Raw genomic sequence first — 11,665 nt, forward strand, 5'->3', positions numbered from 1 at the left:
CAACTATTATTAAATATGATAAGAAAGATACAAAAAAAAAGAAAAAATGACATTGTACATGCAATCTCGAGGAGAACACATACTGAGGCTATCTACTGAAGCAATTAACATTATCTTTATATGAGAGAAAAACAGAGAGAAACTCTCTGCAACTCCAAAGAGATGTCTGCTCCCTAAGAAGCAAATCCTATTTGGCTCTATAAATTTTATGCGTCGGAGAATAAGACTTTAATAGTCACACTAGTGATGCACATACCTTGTTGAATTGCACCTGCAAAGAGATGTCTACTCCCTAAGAACCAAATCATATTGCTCCTCCATTACACTACAATGCTCTTAAACAAAAAAAAAAGTTAAATATGTTGCAATTGCACGTAATTAACAACATTCTTACAACTGGTTTTACCAGCTTTCAAAACGCATCTAAAGTAAGCAAGCATGAATATTGAAATACTATCAAGCAGATATGAGTATCAAAATATTACCTACACTGAAATAGAATAACACCATCACTCCAGAGACCTTCCTGTGTAACCATCTTGAGTTGAGCCATTTACAGTTGTTTCTCTCAAACCTCTCTTCTTTACTTTTTGCACCCAGCTGATCAATCCTACTTGTTCATGCTAGCGAAATATAGCCTTGTTGAGTGAACTTCCCATCTAAACAAAATCAGAGGAAAGTAAGTAAATCAGGAGAGATATGACCATCACTGAAAGCAAGAAAAAAAGATAAGTTCCATAGATTAAAGGTGTTACTATTCCAGTGTTATGATGACATAAATATGAAGGGTACTACGACTACATAGTACTTGAATAAAGATCATGAGAAACCCAAGAACAAACAGATTTGTGCAAGTTTGAATACATGCAAACTTACGAGATACATGCAACTCTTTGTGTACTGGCTATTTTATATATCCAAAGTATAAATAGACTTATATGCATACTCAATAATTAATATAAAAGATGCATTCGAGGGTTAGAAAGCTTACACCTGGGGGTTAAAGCTTTCCATAAATATATATGACCTGCACGAAAAAAACACAAGTTTTCATCATTCCGATCCTGGACTAGCTTGCCAAGGTAATAATAAGAAGTCTACGACATTACTTAAGACAGATGAATGGATATTCAATTTGCTGCCCACAGCTTGACAACAAGGGAGAAAAACATTTCCTTATTTTTGGATTCCAAATGGATAAACTAAAGGAATATAAATTCAAATTCACATGGTCACTAAAATAAACCCAAGAGAGTATCTGTGAATCTCTTGACGAACAACACCAAAGTCACGTCCCATAACATGTTTAAAATCATTAATGCCATTAAATACATTTTCCCATATAAAGACATTACTTTAAACATTGATTAATAATCGTTATTTCTTACTTTAAGCCTTATGACATCATTTTGCGAAAACTCATTTAATACACAACAAAGTTTAAAAATTAATTAAATTCAAAGAGGGATGAAACCTATTATGAAATGCAGACTTAAATGACAAAAGAGTAATCAACGGTATAACAACCAAAGTTCGATAACAATGCAGGTACACATATAGCTTCTTAGTATAAAAATTCTAGCTTAGATTAAATGAGCATATACCAATAGAAACTCAACAAATGCATATAGGAGACTTTTCAAAATTTAATCTCAACTGGAAGAAATACTTTCATTGGCAGCAGAAACTATACTCATTTAAACCATTAAGTATGTAATTATGTATTTCAAAGTGATAAAAAAATAGATTCACAAACTTTACACTAAAGTACTGGAAAAAAAAGAAGTTGCATATAAAATGACCAACTAAATACCAAAACTAGGAGTTCTCTGTTTTATGCATACATGGCTTAACCAGACTAGCGCAAATGAAACACAGTACCGATACGAAGCATATATATGGGCAATATTTTCAAATGACAAGAAATTAGATAGACTGCGCAAATCCAACTACGTCAGCAACCGCCATTCACAAACTATACACAAAATATCATTTTGACACAAATGAAGAACAACATACACACATCAACATATGGGTAGTATTTGTAAAATACAAGAAAACAGACAGATAGATATAGATCCAACTACACCAGGAGCCCCGTGATATACATATAAGAGGTACAAGCAAAAATAACAAACTTTTGCCCAAACGCTTCATGACGTAAGCTCCTCCCAAGCTTACTGCCTCAACCTTGCTTACTACTCTATGGAAAACAAAACCAAAAGGAGTGAGCCACAACTCAGTAGGGGATACAACAGTTTAATACGTAATGTAAATGAAAGCAATTGTGACATTCTTAAGAATCGATGAAGTATACATTCACAAGTATATTCCGGAATACAAAGGAAGCCGTGGAAACCAAAAGCTTAACCAACACAAGTGTACCTGTGCAGTCTCAATCTCACCAGAAAGTCGATTAAGCAAAATAACATTGTGAAGCCAGACCCAACTATTTTCTATGTATTTGCGTGTTCTGATCTTGTCGGTTTCTATCGTATTGAGTACTATCTTCTCTAAGATTTACTCGAGATTTAATCTCCGATATGCAAGATAAAAAGTAGTCACAAACATCTTCGTCTCATCGTTTGTGATTCCACAATATCTTGTTTCGTTTCCATACGATTAAGAATATTGTGAGGTGATTGATAATGCTAGGATGTTTTTGAGAATATAAGTCCGGTTTATCAATTGGTTCTTGTGCACCTTAATTTATCAAAAGACGGAACAAAACTTATAGGTATTTCTGTGGGAGACAGATTTATCTATCTCAACAGACTTTTCTGTGTAAGACAGATTTATTTATCAAGTCTTCGACTTTGGGTCGTGGCAACTCTTAGTTGTGGGTGAGATCATCTAAGGGAATCAAGTGCGTAGAATCCTGCTGGGTTCAGAGACGTAAGGAGCGCAACTGTACCTTGATCAGTGTGAGATTGATTAGGGCTCAGCTACATTCCATTCCAAAGTTCATTCGTAGTAAGCGAGTGTCTGTAGTGGCTTAATACAGTGTGGTGTTCAAAGCTGGACTAGGTCCCTGGGTTTTCTGTATTTGCGGTTTCCTCGTTAATAAAATTTTCGGTGTCTGAGTTATTTCTTTTCCGCATTATATTTGTTTTATATAATTGAAATATTACAGGTGGCGGGTTAAGATCAATCAGTTCTTGAATCCGGCCTTTGGGTTTTTAATTGAATTGATTGACACTTGGATATTGGTTTGTGATACCGTCCAAGTTATTTCTCTTATTCAATCGGGCTCGGAAATTCCTATTTGTTTGATTGCAGATTGAATTGAGAAATTGAGATATAAACTCAATGATATACTCTTCTAAAGATTGAGTCTCATTGTCTAGTTGATTATCTTGAAAGTATATCGGAGTTTGTCCATACAGATTGCTAAGTGAAATATTGGGTGTGGTTTTTAGAACCCGCTTTTTCACAGTGCTCTAAAAAAAACTGCGAAGATGTAGCCGCCTCCTGTAACACCTCCTCTAATCTTGCCCCCGCATGTTCGATCTTCAATCCTTGTATTTCTTTTCGCATTTTTTCCATTTGCTCCATGACCATCTCCACTTTACTGTCGCCTATGGATAATGTGTCATCGTAGTAGGATTTTCATGGCTTGTAGCTGGGATCAATATCATTGGGCTTACACAATGTCCTTCTTCCTTCTATTGGTGGATTGGTCTTTGGCAGGACGGGACCACCCCTTCTATTTCCGGAGATAGCTTCATTATCCCGCCCCAGTAAAGGAGGCTTTCCTGGGAGCCTTCGATCTGCACTTCCAAAAGGTCTTTCAGATTCTGATTTTCCCGAGCCATTATGTACACCGCATCTTCATGCTCCTTGTTGCGTAGAAGCAAAGCCGCAACTTGCGCTTCCATTTGCTCTTCGTTAGGAGCTCCACCACCTTGAGGAGTGCTATCAGACGGGTCCTTTGAATCTTCAAATTCTTCTTTAATGATTGGATCATCAGGGTCAATTAGTATCGGTGTTAGGTTTACCAAATCTCTTTTGGTATTATCTAAGGTATTAGGCAATCCTATGTTAGATGCAGGAGACCGCGTAACAAGAGTAGGCTCCGGTAACGACATGCGATAAAGCGGTTGGACCCCTGATATTTTCCCCATCCCTTCATCTCGGATAGGAGGTCGGTTGGCCGCCGTTCTTCTTGCTATCTCACTTTTCCCATCTTCTGGTTCGTTCCATTGGTTCATGCGTGACCGATTCTGGGACCTTCCTATGGTAACTGCAGGTTTGAAGCTTGATGGTACATCACTTGGTTTCTGCATACCTTCCACCTTTTATTCTGAAAACACAAAGTAAAACAATAAGGTCCGCTACTTTGTGCCTTTGTTAAAGTAGCAGTTAATGCTTAGTGTTAGAGCACCGCTCTGTCGAACTCGCAAGGTTGCTATCTCAAGCTTGTTTGTCAATGTTAGTCATCAAAACTATAAGTCTTGATTTCTAGTATACTTATAGATGTCTCGGACTAGGATAGCTTGTGTAGTTGAGTATTAGAATTCACGACGTTCATCATTAAAAACGAAGAACTACTAAGGAGAGATTGTGGAACTTCATCAACAAAAAGGTATGTGGAGACTGGAACTCATCTATCACTTGGAAAGTCTATTTCTACTCTATCTCCTATATTGAGACATAAGTCGTGTTACAATATAGTTTTCGATTATACACATTTGAGATTACGAGCTGAGTTTAACTCGCTTGCATATTTCTCGGAATATGTGTTGGCAAGCTTTCGCTTCGACCAAGTTTATCTTATATTCTTGACGAAAAGTCAAAAGATGATCATGTGAAAATTTCCGAGTAACATCTTACATGGTTTGTGTAATACAACAATTTGGTGTAGACTTGGAATGTTTCGTTATGATTATTTCAATAACTTGAAAATTGCTTTGATGCTAATAGTGTATGAAAACGACTATTGTCATCCTCTAAGAAAGTTTCAATGATTGAAATAAGAGTTTAGAACATTGAACCATTATTGGATTGTGACATATTGTGTAATATTGCACATATGTAATCCATGTCCGGGAACAATAGTATGCGTACCCGTATGCGTACCTGTTGGTTTGAGAAATCCGGGAACCTAAGTATGCGTACTGGCGAAAGGTTCATGTACGAGATTTTCTGTTGGGATTGGTGGTATGCGTACCTGTTCGCGTACTGGCGAAACTCAATTTCAGTCCGAGTATTTCAAGTATGCGTACCTGTTCGCATACTTGAAGGTTAAAGTTCTAAAATCGGTTTAGTACATGAACTAATACATTTATATAATGAGGAATGCATTTTTTGCAAACCGTGGATATAATGTTCATGAATTGATTCAAGTGAATCAAACTGATTTTCCTTCAATTGTGTTCTTATATACTTCTATGAGAATATAGCAATTGAACAACTCTTTAACTAGTTTCACTTGAGTCATTTGAACTAGTTATGGTTAAGATGAATAAGGTTGACATAAGAGTGTTCATGTGGACCTTGGTTAACTATTGTTGAGCCAACATGGTGTACACGTTTAGGTACGGCTACATAAACCTAAATGAAGGTGCATTTCATTTGTGTGTAACAAGCTAAGTTCGATCTAACGTTTGAAAGATATTAGCTTGAAACTAATCAGGTTTTCATCTAATGGTGAATATTGAATGCTTTATTACCAAGGTAACTTAGATTGCAACCCTGATTTGAAAACTATATAAAGGAGAACTCTAGCAACTGGGAAACATAATCTCCACACCTCCTGTATGATACTAGTTGCATAAGCTAGAGTCGATTCTCCTTTAACCTTAGTTTTTTCACGAAATCCTGTAGGTTAACGACTTGAAGACTTCATTGAGATTGTGTATCCAGACCCAACTATTTTCTCTCTAGTTGCATGATCTGATCTTGTTGTTTCTATCGTGTTTGAGTATGTTCTTTTTAAGATTGTCTCGAGATTTAATCTCCGACAGGCAATATAAAAAGTAATCACAAACATCTTCGTCTCATCGTTTGTGATTCCACAATATCTTGTTTCACTACCATACGATTAAGATTATTGTGAGATGATTGATATTTCTAGGCTGTTCTTCGGGAATATAAGTATGGTATATCAATTGGTTCATGTTCACCTTGATATATCAAAAGAAGAAACAAAATTTGTAGGCATTTCTGTGGGAGACAGATTTATCTATTCCTATAGACTTTTCTGTGCGAGACAAATTTGTTTATCAAGTCTTTGACTTTGGGTCGTAGCAACTCATAGTTGTGGGTGAGATCAGCTAAGGGAATCAAGTGTGTAGTATCCTGCTAGGATTTGAGACGTAATGAGCGCAACTGTACCTTGAATCAGTGTGAAATTGATTAGGATTCAACTACAATGCAGTCCGAAGTTCATTGGTAGTAGGCTAGTGTCTGTAGCGGCTTAATACAGTGTGGTGTTTAAATCTGGACTAGGTCCCGGGGTTTTTCTGCATTTGAGGTTTCCTCGTTAACAAAACTTCTGGTGTCTGCGTTATTTCTTGTCTGCATTATATTTTGTTATATAATTGAAATATCACAGGTTGTGTGTTGAATCGATCAATTGGGAAATCCAACCTTTGGTTGTTGATTGAAATTGATTGATCCTTGACCATTGGTATTTGGTACCGTTCAAGTTATTTCTCTTATATTCAATCGGGCGCAAATTCTTATTTGCTGATTGCAGATTGAATTGAGAGATAGAGACACAAAACTCTTTGATATACTTTTCTCTAGATTGAGTCTAACTGTCTAGTTGACTCTCTTGAAAGTATATTGGAGTTTGTCTATTCAGATTGCCAAACGAATTGTTGGGTGTGGTTGTTATACCCCCGCTTTTTCACTTAGAAACAAAAAATGACTAAGTCGCTTTTCTGAAATCAGCTTTTATAAGGTTTAGAAAGGTGAGTTTTAACTCTTGAATGACACCTAGGTGAAAAAACAACAATAAATGTTGACAAATACTTTGAAAACGGTGTCAGATCTTTTAAATATTCAAAGTTATTAAATATTTTTTAAAGTTTGTTCTCCTTAAACTTTTACTGAGATTCCCCTGTGTTCAGATATACTCAGATCCAAAGTATATGTTTTCAGAAAAAAGGTTCTCCGAGTAAAAACAAAAATTTCAATGTTTTTAAAGACATTTTTCGAAGAAACTTGTACATCTGTGTGATTGCAAGTATTTTGAGGCTAAGAACTCAAAGAACTTACGTAAATAAAAGATGAACCTATCACTATAAAGTGATATCCACCCTTCTTACACTAAGATCTCTCTTTCGAAGAATATTTGCAAGAAAGTAAAATAAAAACTCAGACTTACGGAGCCTGTATTCCAGCGCCGAACTGTGACTACTATTTTCCCCATAGTCTACGTATTATTGACGGCTTAGAGAATCCAATACTGCAGAGTAATAATATCTCAGTTGAACTGGTAATTCTAAGTAATAAAAGGTGCTCAAGAAAAGATCCACAATAACGATAAACACAATTCTAATGTAAATGCTACTAAGTTATCAAGAGACGCCAAGGTTTACGTGGTTCGACTTTCTTATACGTCCATGAGGTAACGAGTGATAGTTTTGTATTAAGTTGTGGTTGTTACAAAGACCTTAAATGGTTTCCAAAGTAATAAATAGAACTCAAGTTGAAGTTCATACTGAAGTTATAGAAATTAAAGAGGTATAAGCTTAAGACTAGTTTTTCCTTCATGAATCGAATGCCTTTCTTCAGACGCCCCAAATTTGCAAATTGTAAAGCCTGTCAATTTATTGAACTAATTCTGTAGGAAGAGATATGTGTCGGAATGTAAGCAGATGTCCCGAAAATTAAAAGTTAGAAGATGTCCCAAATAATAAGTTAAAAATCACGAAGAATAACATACATGGGCGCAGTTTGAGAATGGGTGGTGTTTAAAGAATGTTTGTCATTCCTATTCACGCTACTGCGAAATAGCGGCACAAGTCATTCTCAATATCGATACGGTTATTGTTGTCGATTCTTTTATATATTTTTTTTCAAATTTCCCATAACTATCAAAAAAATAAAATGTATCATAGACAAACTTGGAAACCCAAAAAGGGAGGATCCTTAGCCATCCAATCCAAAGAAGAAGCAAATTCAACCATTGTTATAGTTCTGAGTTAGACTTTATTCACTATTATAAATTAAATTTACTTTTTTTTTTCTATGTGTTGATGACTTATGATCCTAGAAGAAGCAAATTCAACCATTGTTATAGTTCCGAGTTGGACTTTGTTCACTAATATAAATTAAATTTTCCTATTCTTTTTTATGTGTTGATGATTTTATAGAAAAACAACATGGAATTCATCAAAATTAATTTGGTATGACAATTTGGAATCACCATAAGAAGAACTGACTAAACAAACTCAACCAAAATAAATATTTTTTTATTCTTTTACTGTTAACGGGGTTTTGATGATCTTTATTTTTATGAGACTTATTCCAATTTTATGAGACTTTCCCTGATCATTATATCTCTTAAAAAAGTGAGGACAAAGGTTAAATTTTTTTTTAGGAATCTACCTTAGGAACATTCGTATAGATAAATCTCTTTTCGCAATGACTTTTGTATATTGACCAATTTTTTTTTTCTTTTAGTACTAGAACTCGATATCTTACTTCGACCAATTTTTTTTCTTTGAAGCATACCAATTTATATATATATGTTATACTTAAAATATTCAACAAGCTAAAGTAATTAGAGATATCGAATGATATTACACTTATACATACATGAAAATATATAAGTTTCAAAGTACAATACAATGATAATTATATACTTTTAGTTACAACGGAAATGATAGGTTTGTAGTGTATAACTGCCAATTTAGGTGAGTCTTTGGTAGTCACACTTGACAATCTTATTTGTTTTCCCAGAACGCAAGACTAAAAGATTTTCCTTGAAAAATAAGGTAATAAAAGATAATTTCAAACGCCTTCAACCTCGTCGACGGGTCAACTGTCATTCGAGAATTGCGTTCTCAGTGTCCATCCATCTCTAAGTGGGTGGAATTTTGCTACATTAGACCTGCATGATTGTTTTACAATAACTTCACCTCGTCTTCCTGCCAAGGCGTATAACAGGGAGATCCCCTTGGACCTCTACTCTTTGCCCTGGCTTTACATCCATTAGTGAAGAAAATAGAAACCCAATGCACTCTCGACCTGCATGCATGGTATCTGGATGATAGAACAGTAGTGGGTGACATCATAGAAGTCTCCAAAGCTCTACAAATTATAAAAAGTGAAGGGAAGTTCAGAGGCTTGCACCTGAACGTCAGAAAAACTGAATTGTTCTGGCCAACACCCGACCCCAGGGGATATGAAGATGGTGTCTTCCCCCACAACATCAGCAGACAATTGTTGGTCGTTAAGCTACTCGGAGGCCCCGTGATCTGGACATGAAGTTTTGTGACGAGATGATACAACACAGGGTGGAAAAAACAATCACCTTAATGGAAACCGTTAGGAAGCTAAATGACCCCCAAATTCTGTTGTTGCGTAACTGCTGCGGAGTGTCTAGGCTATACTTCACCATGCGCACAACCCATCCACCGGCCCTACAACAAGCACAAGTCAGATATAATACTCACCTGCTACAATATTTGAGACATATAATTACCGGAGATGGTGCCGGATTTGGTCCCCTGCAACAACGCATCGCTACCTTGCCGATCAAGCATGGTGGCCTCGGCATATATAACATGTCTGATACTATCCACTATTGTTATTTGGCCTCCAAACTTCAGAATAACTTTGCAGAGATCCATTCTAAACAACACAACAGTACCAGAAAGCAACCTCATCTCACAACAAGTTGTACAACAATACATACAGGTATGCGGTTTACCCTCTTCTAAACATCTCGTCACTGCCCTGCATTCTATGAAGACCCTGTAAATACCATATTTTGACGCGTTGGTGAAGGATATACCTGAGAAGTTTACGATGACCGAGAGAGATTCGATACTGTGGAAATGCAGTAAAAGCGCCCACTCTCACGATTATGTGATGGCCATACCTATGGAGGGGTTAAATGAGTGCATGGTACGGAGGAAATTTAGGGTCGTTCTATGTTACAGAATGGGCATTCCTCTTTTCGAAGCAAATATCTCTTGCCCTTGCTGTGGTAATTTTATGGATGCCTTTGGATACCATGTGGTGCACTGCGTAAACGAAGTGGGGCTCAAGCTTAGACACAATCTTGTTCGAGACGTACTTGCTGATATTTTATTCAAGTGTGGAGTTGCGGTTGGCAAAGAAGTCTCTTTAGGGATTTTGTCAAGCAATGACCCAAATCCGAGACCAACTGATATTATGGATACAATTGGGAGAATGGCTGCAACACGTGCTTCGATATCACAGGTGTTAGAGAATTGCTCGGTCGAACTCGCATGCGTTGCTATTTCAAGCATGTTTGTCAATGTTAGTGATCAAAACTATAAGTCTTGATTTCTAGCCTATTTGTAGATGTCTCGGATTAGGACATAGATAGCGTAGTTGAGCTTAAATCTCTTGACGTTCATCTCTTGAAGACGAAGAACTACTAAGGGGAGCTTGTGGAACTTCTTCGGCAAAAGGTATGTGGATACTTGAACTTATCTATCACTTGGAAAGTCTATTTATGCTATCTCCTATATTGAGACATAAGTCGTGTTACGATATAGTTTTCTCTATACACATTTGAGATTTCGAGCTGAGTATATCTCGCTTACATATTTCTCGAAAAATGTATTGGTAAGCTTTCGCTTCGACCAAGTTCATCTTATATCATGAGAAAATTTCCGAGTAACATCTTGCATGGTTTGTGTGATACAATCATTTGGTGTAAGACTTGGAAGGTTTCAATAGTGATTATTTTAATATCTTGAAAATTGTTTTGATGCTAATAGTGTGTGAAAACGGCTATTGACATTATAGAAGAATGTTTCAATGATTGAAATAAAGAGTTGATGATGTAACCATCTTTTGGATATAAGCATATATAGTGTGTTCCCGCATTAGTGTATAATTACATAAACCGGAAACCAAGAGTATGCATATGTGTGTATACGAAATTGGTGAAGGAGACAGGTTAAGTGTGCGTACCCGTACGCATACTGGCGGAAGTTCTCAAACCGAGAATTTCTGTTGAGTTTGGTTTTGGCAAAACTCTTAACGAGTCACCTTAAGTATGCGTACCCGTACACATACTGGCGGAAGTTAACCTAAATTTTTTGTTGAGTTTGGGAACTTTACAAACTCAAAAACCAGTTGCTTAAGTACGCATACCCATACGCATACTTAAGATGGTTACTTTGTCAAATCGGTCGAGTCCATGAACTTAAACATTTAAATCATAAGGAATGCAATATTTGCAAACCGTGGCTATAATGTTCATGATTGATTCAAGTGAATCAAACCGATTTGATTTCAATTGCGTTTTCTAAACAATTGAACAACTCTTAACTAGTTTCTTTTGAGTCATGTGAACTAGTTATGGTTAAGATGAATAAGGTTGATATGAGAGTAATCATATGGCTAACCTCGGTTAACTATTTGTGAACTAACATGGTGTACACGTTTAGGTACGGTTACATAAACCTAAATGAGGTACATTTAATTTGTGTGTAACAGGTTAAGTTCGATC

Source organism: Papaver somniferum, chromosome 11 (genome assembly GCF_003573695.1).
Source record: "Papaver somniferum cultivar HN1 chromosome 11, ASM357369v1, whole genome shotgun sequence".
Taxonomy (NCBI): Eukaryota; Viridiplantae; Streptophyta; class Magnoliopsida; order Ranunculales; family Papaveraceae; genus Papaver; species Papaver somniferum.